This window comes from Pezoporus occidentalis, unplaced genomic scaffold (genome assembly GCF_034315485.1).
Source record: "Pezoporus occidentalis ecotype Australia unplaced genomic scaffold, CSIRO_AGI_Poc_V1 ctg151, whole genome shotgun sequence".
In the NCBI taxonomy this organism is placed as follows: domain Eukaryota; kingdom Metazoa; phylum Chordata; class Aves; order Psittaciformes; family Psittacidae; genus Pezoporus; species Pezoporus occidentalis.
This window is the reverse complement of record NW_026913328.1, coordinates 3156235-3168735: the sequence shown is the minus strand read 5'-3', so window position 1 is coordinate 3168735 and position 12501 is coordinate 3156235. Positions and strand designations below refer to the sequence as shown.

The 12501-nt window shown below is 39.7% G+C and overlaps 1 protein-coding gene across 4 annotated transcripts in view; it reads right to left on the bottom strand.

Annotated features, from left to right (window-relative positions):
• ADGRL4 (adhesion G protein-coupled receptor L4) overlaps positions 1-12501 on the bottom strand; it is an 80015-nt gene that overhangs the window by 44284 nt on the left and 23230 nt on the right. The window lies entirely within an intron of this gene.

Below are 12501 nucleotides of genomic sequence, written 5' to 3'. Positions count from 1 at the left end.
ATTCACATTCGTGCAACTTTTGTTTTTTCCCTTTTTGTAAAGTTTGAAATGAACTGTTTAACCCTTCATTCAAGTAATGAACAAACAAAGCTGAACTCACTCAAACAGAATTATTTGTGCATATTCAGTCCTCACCAACCCATAGGAAATAAGATTTTTTAGAAGTGAAATTTTGTATTGATAACGTATTCTGGCCTCTCTGGCACTGAATTATTTTAATACAGTGACCTGATTGGAAAACTAGCAATGTTGAACTTTGAGTTTGGTCACCAGTGATATCCACCTATGGTGGGAAGGCCCATGGCTAGACAGACCTGCATCTCCCAAGGCTTTCTACTGGGGCCTTGCTACAGGCAGAGCACTCAAGGCTCTTGTTCCTCCGCTTTGTCAGGAGCCCCAGTCCTAGCTTCCCATACAGGGTAATTTGTGCTGTGGCCAGGGTGCTTTGTGGGTTCTGACCTGGATAACAAGCCAGGCTCACCAGAGATGCAACAGATTTCCCAGGGCAGCAGAAATCTGGCTTTTGCAGGTGAAGTCTTTTGACACCTTGACATTAAAGGATTTTAAGGAATTAAGAACTCCTGATCAGAGCTTGAGTTTGATATTCTGAGCTTTCCCAAAGCCATACCTGAACAAGCATGCACATGATAGTGAGATTTTCATAAGTTTAATGAACACTTGATGTTACTAAGGACCACAAGCAGCTCATATTGAAACTGTTACTGTATACAACAATACATTCACATTCTATTCACTGCATTCCCCAGGTGACATAAAAAGAAGCAATAAAAGCATCAACAATTAATATTGTCCCAGTCCAGGCCTTTTGAAAACCAAAGTTGGAGGCCTCTGGGGCATACCCATCTGTCAAGATCAGCAGTGGCAGCACAGGCCTGGGGACCAGTATTGGACACAGCAGTCTGAAAAGTGGACAGCATTGCATAGGAAGGAAATGCAGCCAGAGTGGCTGGGGAATACATTGATTCATTGCATCCGGCTGTTCTCTTTCAACAGCAGCCTCTACTGCCAAAGCTGCTATGGAGCCCCCGGGGGAAACTAAAACTACCCTTCCCTAGTGTAGCCCTCATGGGAGAACAGTACTTGAAGTGCCTCACTTAACCCCTCAAAAGCAAGGAAATGAAAGGCTTCCTGTAAAACAAATTCCAGGGCTACTCACCCTGCTGTGTTTAGCTTGTCTGGAGGTCTCAGAACAGTGGGTGATCTTACATACATTACTTCAGTGCTGCAGGACTGTGCCTCTACAGACATCACAGCCCAAGTTAAGAACAGCGATACCATTAACAACCTTGCTTTCCTTTTCTTGTGATGTGTTTCCATTAATGGTAGTTTAACACAATTTGTTTATGATTCTCCACAGATTCAGTGTTCAAGTTTGGTCTAAATCAGCATGAAAGCAGATGCTTAGCAAAACCACTTGAGACTGAACAACTGGGCTGGAAATCTCATTTAAATATGAATTGCTTGTATAATGGGCTGGATTCATCTTTGTCCTACACTAGGGCAGGGGACCATGCAGTTGCTGCATAGCAAATCTTACCACTGGAAGCACTGTCTTGTTGAAATTTCATAAACCTCCTTGCAAGAACTTTTTGCAGTGTCTTCTCAGAATGTTTTTGTAGCTTGGAAATAGGTTTTAACTGGTTTGAACTTGATGGCTCTGCAGCTAACTGAATTCCTAAAATTCCTTAATTCAGCAAACTAATATAATCTCTCACATTCTTCACAGGTTACGTGTATATGCAGAGATGATTTCAGATCAGCAGATCTTTCATGTATGGTTGAACTAAAGGGCCTCACAACAAAAAGTTCCCTTAGTTTAAGAAATGGGGCAGAACAGTCTTAAAGAAAGGCATGTTCCTACGTATTCAAAACAGAATCAGTCTGAATTTCAGAGAATGGATAAGGTTAATATATTATCTAAACTGCTTCCTTCATCTCTCGATGGTATTTTCAGACTTTAAAAATTAAACATGAAAAGCATTTATTATAGGGTAAGTGCCAGTGATGAAATTGTCATTTGTTTAGCCACACGGAACAACCTGCTTTTTCAACACTTGTGAAGTATCAAAAAAAGAAAGTCTATAATTTGTGATCACTCATATGTGAAGAATAAGGGGGGAGGGGGGGGGGGGGGGGCGGGCAGAGGAGGGAATCTTTAAAAGTGCTAGTCCTTGACTGGATATAAACCATTTACCCAGACAAGTATCTGCAGGAATTTGAGAATAAAAAGAAACCAGGGTGCTCAAATCAGTGAAACAGATGTAAAGGTCGGAATAAATAGCTGTTGAGTGGCCCTGACCCACCTTTTCCCCAGCACTACCTCCCCTCCTGATGAGCAGGGATCTAAATGCACTGCAGACAGTAGCAACATCCCCATCGCTTGCCCCAGAGGAGACCTGAAAGATGCAGTGACCATCAGAGACTCAGCAAGAAAGCTTCTGAGTTGTGCAGCTGCAACTGGGGAGCTTCAGTTTGGGTGTCCAAACCCCAAATTAATTATTTATTGTCTATCTGACACCCCTTCCCTAACCAGGTCATGAGGGGAAGACCTGTGAATGTTACGAAGATTCACCCCTTCTATTATAGGCACAAGTCAGAGCCGGTCCGGCATCCCCTGCTGATGCAGTGAGCATCTCAGGGTACCCATCAGGAGTGCAGGTAAGGAGCATAACTCACATTACAGCTCAGATGCAAGGGGCTAGGAGCTGCCACTCACTCTTTGGGAAGCAGACCATGATCTCCTTGCACCCACAGCACTTCAGGCTCCCCTTTTGCCTTCCACCCAGGAAGGCAGCATTAATTCACCAGCTGAGCACCTGGCTTGGTGACCTACTAAAATACAGAGCTAAAGAAGGAATGAGACTGCAGCAGAGTAATGTCAGGGACAGTAAAATGGATGAAATCTGGGATGAAGATGGTCTGCTGGGGTTGTCAGACTGGCTTTGGTGGTGAGGAGCGAGAACCAGATGAAATCTCTGGAAAACTGGAAACCAGATGCAATCTCTGGAAAACTGGCACTGAATAGGAGGGGATAAACAATAACCTCATTTTCAGTTTGAGTCACATGCAGCTTATGGTTAGTCATACTGTGAACTCAAACAACCCAAGGCTCCCATCTGACAGGATGTGAACAAGTGAGACATTACCACTCAAATCTAAACATTTTGGTCCCACGCAAGAGATAAGACAGAAGGAAAACAGCTTAGCAAATGGGGAAGAAAAAATTCCAGGCCTCACTTTCCCAAATTTCAAAACAAAACAAGAAGGATATTTATTCAGGAAACACAACTGGGAAATGCATCACGACTTTATAGTTTATATATGAAACCCACTGCAGCGCCATCATGTTATGTGATGATGTGAAAGAGTGGTGAGAGACAGCATGGCTTGAATGAGGCAGAGAAACTTTAAGTTAAACATTATCTGATGAGCTTTACTGAACACACTAGAAGCATGCAGGAAAGACTAATAAGAAGTAGTGCTGTTTTCTGTCAGGATATGAACTTCTCCTTCAGTCACACAGGACTAAGTTCCTAGGGTCCTGAACACCACGTGGCAGCAGTAGCACTGTTTCCACCATGCTTGGGAACCTGGGCTGGAAGCACCTAGATACTTGTGAAGGATTGTCTGCTCTGGGAGCCCTCCACAGTGCACAACAGGCAGTTTCAAATATTTAATGCCAGTGACAGTGTGAGGCATGTAAGTTTATTATATAGATGGCACGTGAGGGTGGATACAAATGAGAAAGTACATGGATTTCTGTAATGGTTTATGGATTAACTATCCAGGCACTGAGATAGTTGTATGTTAAAGGCAATTTAACTGAAGTTGATGGGAATCACTGACTGCCATTTTGTTTGGGGTGACTAATATTGTACCTGTAGAGTCTAGAAATTAAGATCCAACTGACTAATTTCTCCCTGGAGTAGGCAGATGGGAGTATTTGAACTAAGAGGCAGGCTCTGGTTCTGAAGAAGGCTTTTCCCCAGCTGACCTGCTCTGTCACTCCTTGTGGCAGGCTCTGAAATAGCAGGACTGTTCTGTTCACCCTCAAGTAAATGCGGAAACACGTTCATGTTTGGTTCAAGTGCATGAAGAGCCTATTTCCATAACAGGGCCTGACCTCAAACTCACTAATGTCCAAGGAGTGGCTCCCATTAACCTACATCTTTGCTTTATAGAAGCAACAATGCAAAACCTGCCAAGAGCAGAAATCAAGGATGAAGACCACATTGCTCTTCCTTTCCTCACCCCACACAGGTCTAATTACTCAGCCTCAACTTCCTGGCAGACACCCTGTGTCAAGTTTACTAGTCAAGGATTAGAGAGAGTGTAATTGAGACACATCATCAGTGTCTTGGTTCCCTTCCTTCAAGCACATGGAATGAAAACAAGGTGAGGTGCATATGAATGAGAACATGCTGGATTCGAACTGCCTGCAGTGTGCAGGTTTCAATGTCCCCCTTATTCAGAGAAACCAGCAGAAGAGTTTCAGAAACTTCCCAGTTATTTAACATTATCATTACCAATCCAGATTTTACTTTTGTTGCTAACTTGCTTGTTTTCACTGGAACTCAAACTGAAAAGTAAAACGGTACACGCGCGATCAGAGTATTTTTGCTTAAACGAAAGTGAGCAGCACATCTGTCCTTTACTGAGAGGAATTTCCCGCTAGATAACTATGCCCCTGCAGAGCTGAATGGGCAGTCCAAGTAGAAGTTTTGTTTCAGCACTGAAAATAGAACTGTACCTAAAACAAACAAACAAAAAAAAAAAAAAAAAAATCCCCCATCAAAACCACCCAAACCTCACACACACAAAAAACCCAACCCCCACACACCCCCAACAAAAAACAAACAAGCAAAAAAATAAAAAATAAAAATAAAACAGATATTGTAATTCCTCACAGACTTCCCATTGCATTTTCTATTTACTGTAATGCTGGCATAAAATCGGCACCATGAAAGTAGATGTATCTCAATTACATTGTTTAACCCTTTCCTCCATTTATATAAATGCCACAATTTATGCTGCATATACACATCCCCCCTAGTACTCTAGGAGGCACTGTATAATAACATATTACATAGAATAGTTGGGAAATAAGACTCAAAGTTGTTTAATTCCCAATGCACCTGGTTCTCGTTATTTCCAACATTAATTTCTGAAAACTGCACAACTTTCTGAATCAAAATACATAAACTCATCATGACACATTCTGGTATTTGTCTAAATTCAAACTTTCTTTTGCATATTACATTACAATCTGTAAACAGTTTTCGGAAATAGTTCCCTAGTAACTGCAGAGATTGTACACTACATGCACCAAATCTTGCGATTCATTGAACTACATGCAACGGATGTTCCATTCATCCAAAGAAAGACAATATAACCATATCAGGATTACTCCATCCATATCTAATTCCCAAAAGCTACTAGATGGATGTCTCCTACATCCAGTTTCACAAGGGTTGTCACTTAGAGGTCATAATCTCTCTGGCTTCTTCAACAATGCCCCATCTAATGGCAAGTGAAACACAAGACTGGATGTCAGGATGAACATGAATTCTTACATCTCACATTTCCAGACTGCCTTCTTGGCCCTGGGGAGATAAATTCTGTCAGTTTACATTTACCGTTTTAGCAGCATTTTGGATGGAAAAAAATAAAACTGGATTCTACCAAAAAGGTTTTTGCTAAATCATGTTATAACATGATTTAAGAGCTTTAGTAGGAAGCCTTTATTTGGGCAACAAGGACAGGTCCATATGTAGAAAGGACAACAAGGCTCAGTGTTTAACTAGAAGTCTCTCTTCATGGTTTTGAATCTGCTACTTAAAAATAGATGGTACATTAGGAAGTACTACATTATCTTCAGTAAATTTTGTCCTTTGAAAAATAATTTGCTGTAAGATATCTGAAACAGTATTAAAAACATTTCTTGCTTTTACCCTTGAGATCTGTATTATGTTCCACTTTGGACTTAAAAAGCAGAATACAATAAAAGATGTGGTAAAATTTCTTTGAGAGAAGTAATAGCTCAAATAACACAGGCCATAAAACAGTGACTACAGAGGCTATTATTTCCCATTGTGCAACAGTATTCATTGATTTCTGAAACCACAGGCTAATTATGCTCTGAGTGGACAAAGTACTTTAAGGAGTCTAGTCTGGGCATCAGAGACATTGAGTTCATCATGTACTTTTGTAAAACCCAAGTTATAGTACTCAAGACAAGAGTAGCTTGATGAAATTTGATTGTCAGTACTATTCAGGAGGTTAGGTGAGGTGACAATGCAAGTCTGTGAGTGCATGGACTTGTATTGCTCTAAATTAATATTAAGGTTAGGTCATTAGAAGATAATACCAACAGCAAATAATAATGTATTTATTTATTTCTATTTTTAAAGTCAATACAGTTTCATTCTTGTAAAAAAAAATTACATGTGAACTAAACATCTCCTACATAGCTTTCATGTGGCTTTGTGACAGTATGTTTTCTGTATTAGCCCTATTGTAAGATATCCCATTTAAATGCTCTGGAATTCAATAGCTTCACTACTGGATAATAGACTAATTCACAGAAGGAAATAATTTCAATCTATAACTGAGAAAAACCATTAATTACTGGAAAACATCCAGTCTCCAAACTCAAAGATATCAAATATGGTCTGGCAAGGAGGAGACAATTAGACTGAGGAATTCTACCCAGAGGGAAAACATGCCAGCATTACTTCAGCTAGACTAATGACTTCAACAATAACCACTGAAGTATTTCCAGCTACTGTCAATGCTGTAAGTATTTAACTCCATGGTGAAAATGCCTTAACTACTGACAGTGATATCTCAGAGACTGATCCCAAAGTCTCATTTTTGATAACAAAAGGCACTATAAAAACACACAGTGTTTGGTGTCTGCCTGCCTTCCCAGCCCCTTCCTCTCCTCCTCCCCCCCCCCCCCCCGTATTTTTTTTTGGCATCTGATGTGAATTAAAGCTAAATGTAATGCTGCAAATGAAATTAGAGGTTACAAAGCTTAGGAGAAGTTAGGTCTATGGTACTGCTCAGGCTTAGTTAAAGGCTTGCAGGTTTTTGGTAATCAGTCATTTTCCCATACAATAGCCAAGTATCATTTTAGTAGAATTTGCTCATTTGAAACATATATAGCCCTTCTCCTTTTTGGAGCAACCTCTTCCAAAAACTAGACTGCTCTAAAGGCCTCTTCAATCTCTCCCTCCTGAACCCTAGAGCTTTGAAGAGATGGAGCCTATGGTCTCCTCATGCCAAATAGTCTTGATAGTTCTTTCTGGACCTTTATTTCTAAGGCATACAATCTGGAAAACTTTAGTTCTGTGTCTAATGGCAGAATGAGTTAACATACTCCAGTCCCCTAACGAATTTTGATTGTGAGGGGAGCATATAGCATCCTAATTCACTCTAAATTGATTTTTGCCTTGCTGACTACACCAATAACTTTGCTCTTAAATAGTTATTACATACTAGGTTGAAATATTCTGTTTATTCATAATCAGTGTTGTCTACATAACTGTAATTTTCTAGCAAGGTTATTTATTCTTAGATACAGGAGCTTAGACTTTATTATCCCAAAGATAAAAAACACACTTAGTAGGCAAAAATATAAGTTCCATTAAAAACATATCTACAGTTTGGACAGAAGTAACACTTATAACAGGAAATAACACTGAAATGTGGCACAAGTCAGAACTGAAAACACTTTCAAGTTTGCCTACTGTAATACAACCTGCCACATAAAGTGCTATTATGTGCATTTTATGCCTGGGAGTGCTGACAGGCAGAAGGGTGTAGATATGTTGTATAAATGCTTTGCATCTTTTTGGCAAATGGAGGTATGCCTGTACACCACAACAGAGGGCCACATGATGCTCAGAGGCAGGTCATAATGCAAGCAGTGAGGCTGCATTAGTGCCACCCTCTAACCAGGCTAATTAGCCCTTTAAATACAGACTCCATTAGCCTGGATATAACACTGTGCTGCACAGCCACACTGCTTGCTATTGCCTCACTTGTTTTATGCAGTACTGTGTTGTGTCTGCTCAGACGACACTTGGAGACAAAGTCCCAATTACAAAACACAGAAAACACTGCTGCCACTGATTAAAGTGAGGGGTATAATTTACATACTAAGAAGGCAGAATTCACAGAAAAGGAGGATTTTCATAAAGTACTGAATAAATGCATGTAAAACATAACAGATTGCCACAGACTGCCATGCTGGGTAACTGTCAGAGAGGGAGGCACTGCAGAAGCCTTCACTGTTATTTTTCTAAACATTACTCAGCTGCAAAGTTCTCAGTGGGAAATGCTAAAAACTTGTTTCCCTAGCAAATCACTAAAAAAAAACCCAAAAAAAAAGTAGCTTCCCTTCATTTATTGAAATAAATCTCTCAAAGTAAGTGCCTAAATCTAAGCTCAAGCAAACATAATCAAGATAAACATCTTGATTAACAAGTAGACTGAACATGCAGAAGCATTGGGTAGATTTCTACAGCATGTTAAGTATCCCTGAAAGTTGGGCCATTTATTAGATATATGAAGATATGCTGCAAGCTTCTGTTTTGCAACTGTTGGACAAGGAACTGTTTTATTCAAAAGCAGCAGTGAAGACTCTTATTTTATTTTTTAAACCAGGAAAACTATTACATCATGTATCAAATGTTTTGCTCATTAAAAGAAGTCATTGCCTTTTGTCCTCTGCGCCTGTCTCTGGATGTACCAGCACAGGCAGTTCTATAGGATATCCTTAGTTTTCCTCCAAAAGTCCCAGCTTAGTCAAGATACTGAAGATCTCAGAACAATGTGTTGGGAAAGGTTCTCTATGCTTAAATTTGTTGCAAACTTCATGTTACAGTAAGCATTAAACCTTTAGTTTATTCAGTCAAGTGGAGTAAGTTTACCTCTCAAATCTAAATACAGGCTATACAAAAAAGTAGTGTTTAGAAGACATTTATTTTCAAGTCGTCAAACTGTTAAATATGAAAATAACTGGATTACAGCTTAAATTCTTATTGCAGCTCCCTTGCTTCAGATCAGGTACCATAATGTCAACCTTCAGAGTCTCCTCCAGAGATGCACTGAAAGATTTGGGATAGGGGATAACTGAAGCCAGAGAAAATGGCATGGTTGGGATAGGATAGCAGCACACTCTGTTGCAAAAAAGGTAATTATGTGCTTTGGTAAGGCTGACATTTTACAGAGAGATGACTGTTATTCAGGAGGATTTTACCAGTTCCCAAATCCACACAGGAAACTGAATAAGGAAACCAGTTAAGAGAAAATGAATGTCATAACATCCATGTTACATCTGTTAGAGACAAGTGGCAGTCACCCTGTGAGTTAAGGCCCAGGAAAGGAGGAAAAATTGTCTTCTAAACTGGTCAACTTTTAGGCCATTAAACTGAAAGATAACGATAGGTTGTTTGTGGAGCAACAAATTTCTTTAGAACTTCATTTGGTGTCTGTTTTAACCAAAGGCTGCACTGTTGTGTTGTTTTACATTTAAACATACCCTACTCCGACAAGCCACTGAAGTCTTTAAAGTCTTCTCATCTTTATTGCAGACAGTACTTTGATCTCGGTGCCAAAAAAGGTCAACACAAGAACTTCAGAATTAGACTTGTTTACATCCAACATACAATACAAATAAATGAATGTGGCAAGGACATCCAAGGCAGATAAAATAAGGCCACATTTTCCTAGTTTTACTTAAAATGTTTTTGCCAGCCATCGTGCAAACGATGTCATCATCAAATCCAATGAAATCCACTTATTGAAGGGCTTTCCCCCTCAAAATATTTCATCAATCATAGCCCAGAAGGGCTCTGTCATAGGATAATTGCAACTTGGCGTACCAACAAAGAGCATGCAGACATCATCAGCTTCCTTATCTATACAATGGGCAGGGTTGACAGCCATTATATTAGCTGAGATATTGTTACCCCCATCAGATAAAATAGTGTGTTTTGTTGCTTTGATGTTTTCTGTCACCATACCAGAGCCGTTGTTTTCAACTGTATATTTAAAAGAACAGCTGCAGTAGCAGTTGATGTTCAATCACAATAACACTGCCTACAATCATCTAACAGAAAGAGGCAAGGGGTATACTATTTGCACTTTATTAGATGGAAAGAACACATGGAGTTTTTTCTAGTTATTTTCTAGCTGCACTTATTTCTAGTCAAGACACGACTGTGGAGTCATCTTTTGTCTACATTTGTTTTCTTGAGAAAGAAAGGACCACCAGCAAGTAAATTCCCTCTGAACAGATAGTCAATTGAGAAGATACCCAAAAATTATTTTGACCATCCCTGTTCTTCTAGTATTATTAACCCACAGAATATTTAGTGGACTAAAATAGCATTCAGGACTAGCTGCTTATATTTAACACTTCCCCACAACAACTGCAACTATTATAGCGCTCAGAAATGTATATCTTACTTCCACATGCTCGGTTAGATCATGCAGACGTCGAAAGCTAGCAAAAAATCTGTCATGCAGAGCAATATGTAAACCCATTTAATTTTCTATTTAAATCCTTCCCGTCAGAATGGACTTTTCTTGCATTTCAAAACAGCAAGCCTGTTAACCAGACTCTGAAGGTGGAAAAGTCTGCTTGTCGACACCAGGCTTATCTTACTGTATTATCACTTGGGCAATAATTATATGAAGTGCTGTAGACACAATTTAATTATTCAACATTTGCAGCTGCTATTGAACACGTCCCATCTACACTAAGCACAGGGAAGGGCTGTGGACTCTCCAATGGACGGCTTGACAGATACTGTCCACATCTTTTATGTCAGCAGGGTGCTAGCACACCAATTTCTGCTGAGGGATGCTGTTGTGATGATAATACGAACAGCACAATCAGTCACCAGCTAACAGGAAATTTCATCTTTGGTGGCTACTCAGCAAGAGGCAGCTCCCAATAACAAGAGGCAAAGTAGGCAAGTGTAAACATACCCCCCACCCAGTAATTCCCAAATACAAAAGGTGGATTCTGCCACTTTTATTCCAGCTCTGTGTTGCTTTTTCTTCTCCTGGAAGGCAGGTCCTGCTCTTTCCTTTACACTGTAGTCTCTTAATTTTCCACCTCCATGTATGCTCCTGAAGCCACCTCCAGAACTGGAGGTGGTGATCTGGATGTACCCTTGAAAGACTTACAGGTTTCATTTTCATTTATTGACTTTGCTATAGACTGTGCGTAGAAGCCTGGGGAATCACTTAACTTGCCTTTGTCTCAGTTAGCCATCTACAAAAATCCTTTCTTCTACCTTGTCTGTTTTAATTTAAACAAAATATACTCAAATTCCTAAAGGTCACATGTCCTTTGATAGCAATGTGAACTCACTCAAGGTGCTCAATATGGCACCTTGATCTTGTTTGGGTAAGCTTAAACCAAATGATGAATCCTAAGAAATGAAACAATGTGAAACTTCCATTTAAGCAGTGCTCTCCAGAATGTTTTTTGTTTGAGTGAAGGATGGTGCAAGAATAAGTTGCATAGTTGGAAGGGTACCTTGGTCTCCTCACTAACAAGCAGAGCTAAAAAGGAAATTCTGTCATGGATTCAAGTGGTTGGGAGATTTAACCTTGAATACTCTGTTGATATCACAGAGACATTGCACACTGCACATGCCTGTTTCTGAGCCCTGTGCTGTCGTTTCCATTGCTGAGTATTGAAGGTGGTCTGGAGACAGAGGGGAGGTGTTTCAGCTCAGCCAGTGGATGCCTTTCTTGCAGAAACTGAGGCATCTCTCTCAAGTAGGCCAAATCCTTCCTTAAAGCAAAGTTTCTTTTCCTGTGGAAAAAAAATTCTAACATGGAATTTAAGATAAAAATTGTGGCCAAAAGTGAGGCCTGTGATAATCTATTTTGAGCAGAATAGCTTCTTACTTTTAAGCATACTTTTAATGGGCACCTCAAGGCTACAGCGGTCAGTGCTTTAGAAATTCCTGAAGTACATGAAACGAATAATTCTACAACATTTTGGTGTTTGGGGCTGGAGTGGATTGTTTTTCTCACTTAAAGCTTTAACTCCTGAAGTCACATTGACAACTTTAATACTTAAAGCTTATACAAGGCAACACATACACAAAGTATCAAACTCCTGGCAATGGAAAACATCTATTTTAAATAATAAAAGAAAAGTCACGTAGTTTCCCCATTTCCAGTTTCCTGGTTTGCAGGGCACACGCATACATGAAATCTGATTCATAGATATATAACTTGGCAATAAAGCTTCTACAAACCCAGTGATCCTACTACTTCACTCCTGATATTCTTTGTTTATCCACCTTTGCATCCACACCCTGTGCATACCACATACCAGATCTCTTGAAAATTTATGAAATATTAGAAGTTACATAACTGTGCTACCTAAATTTGTTGATGTGTTTTAAAAAATATAAGAATTCAATAGATGATAAACCAACAATAAAG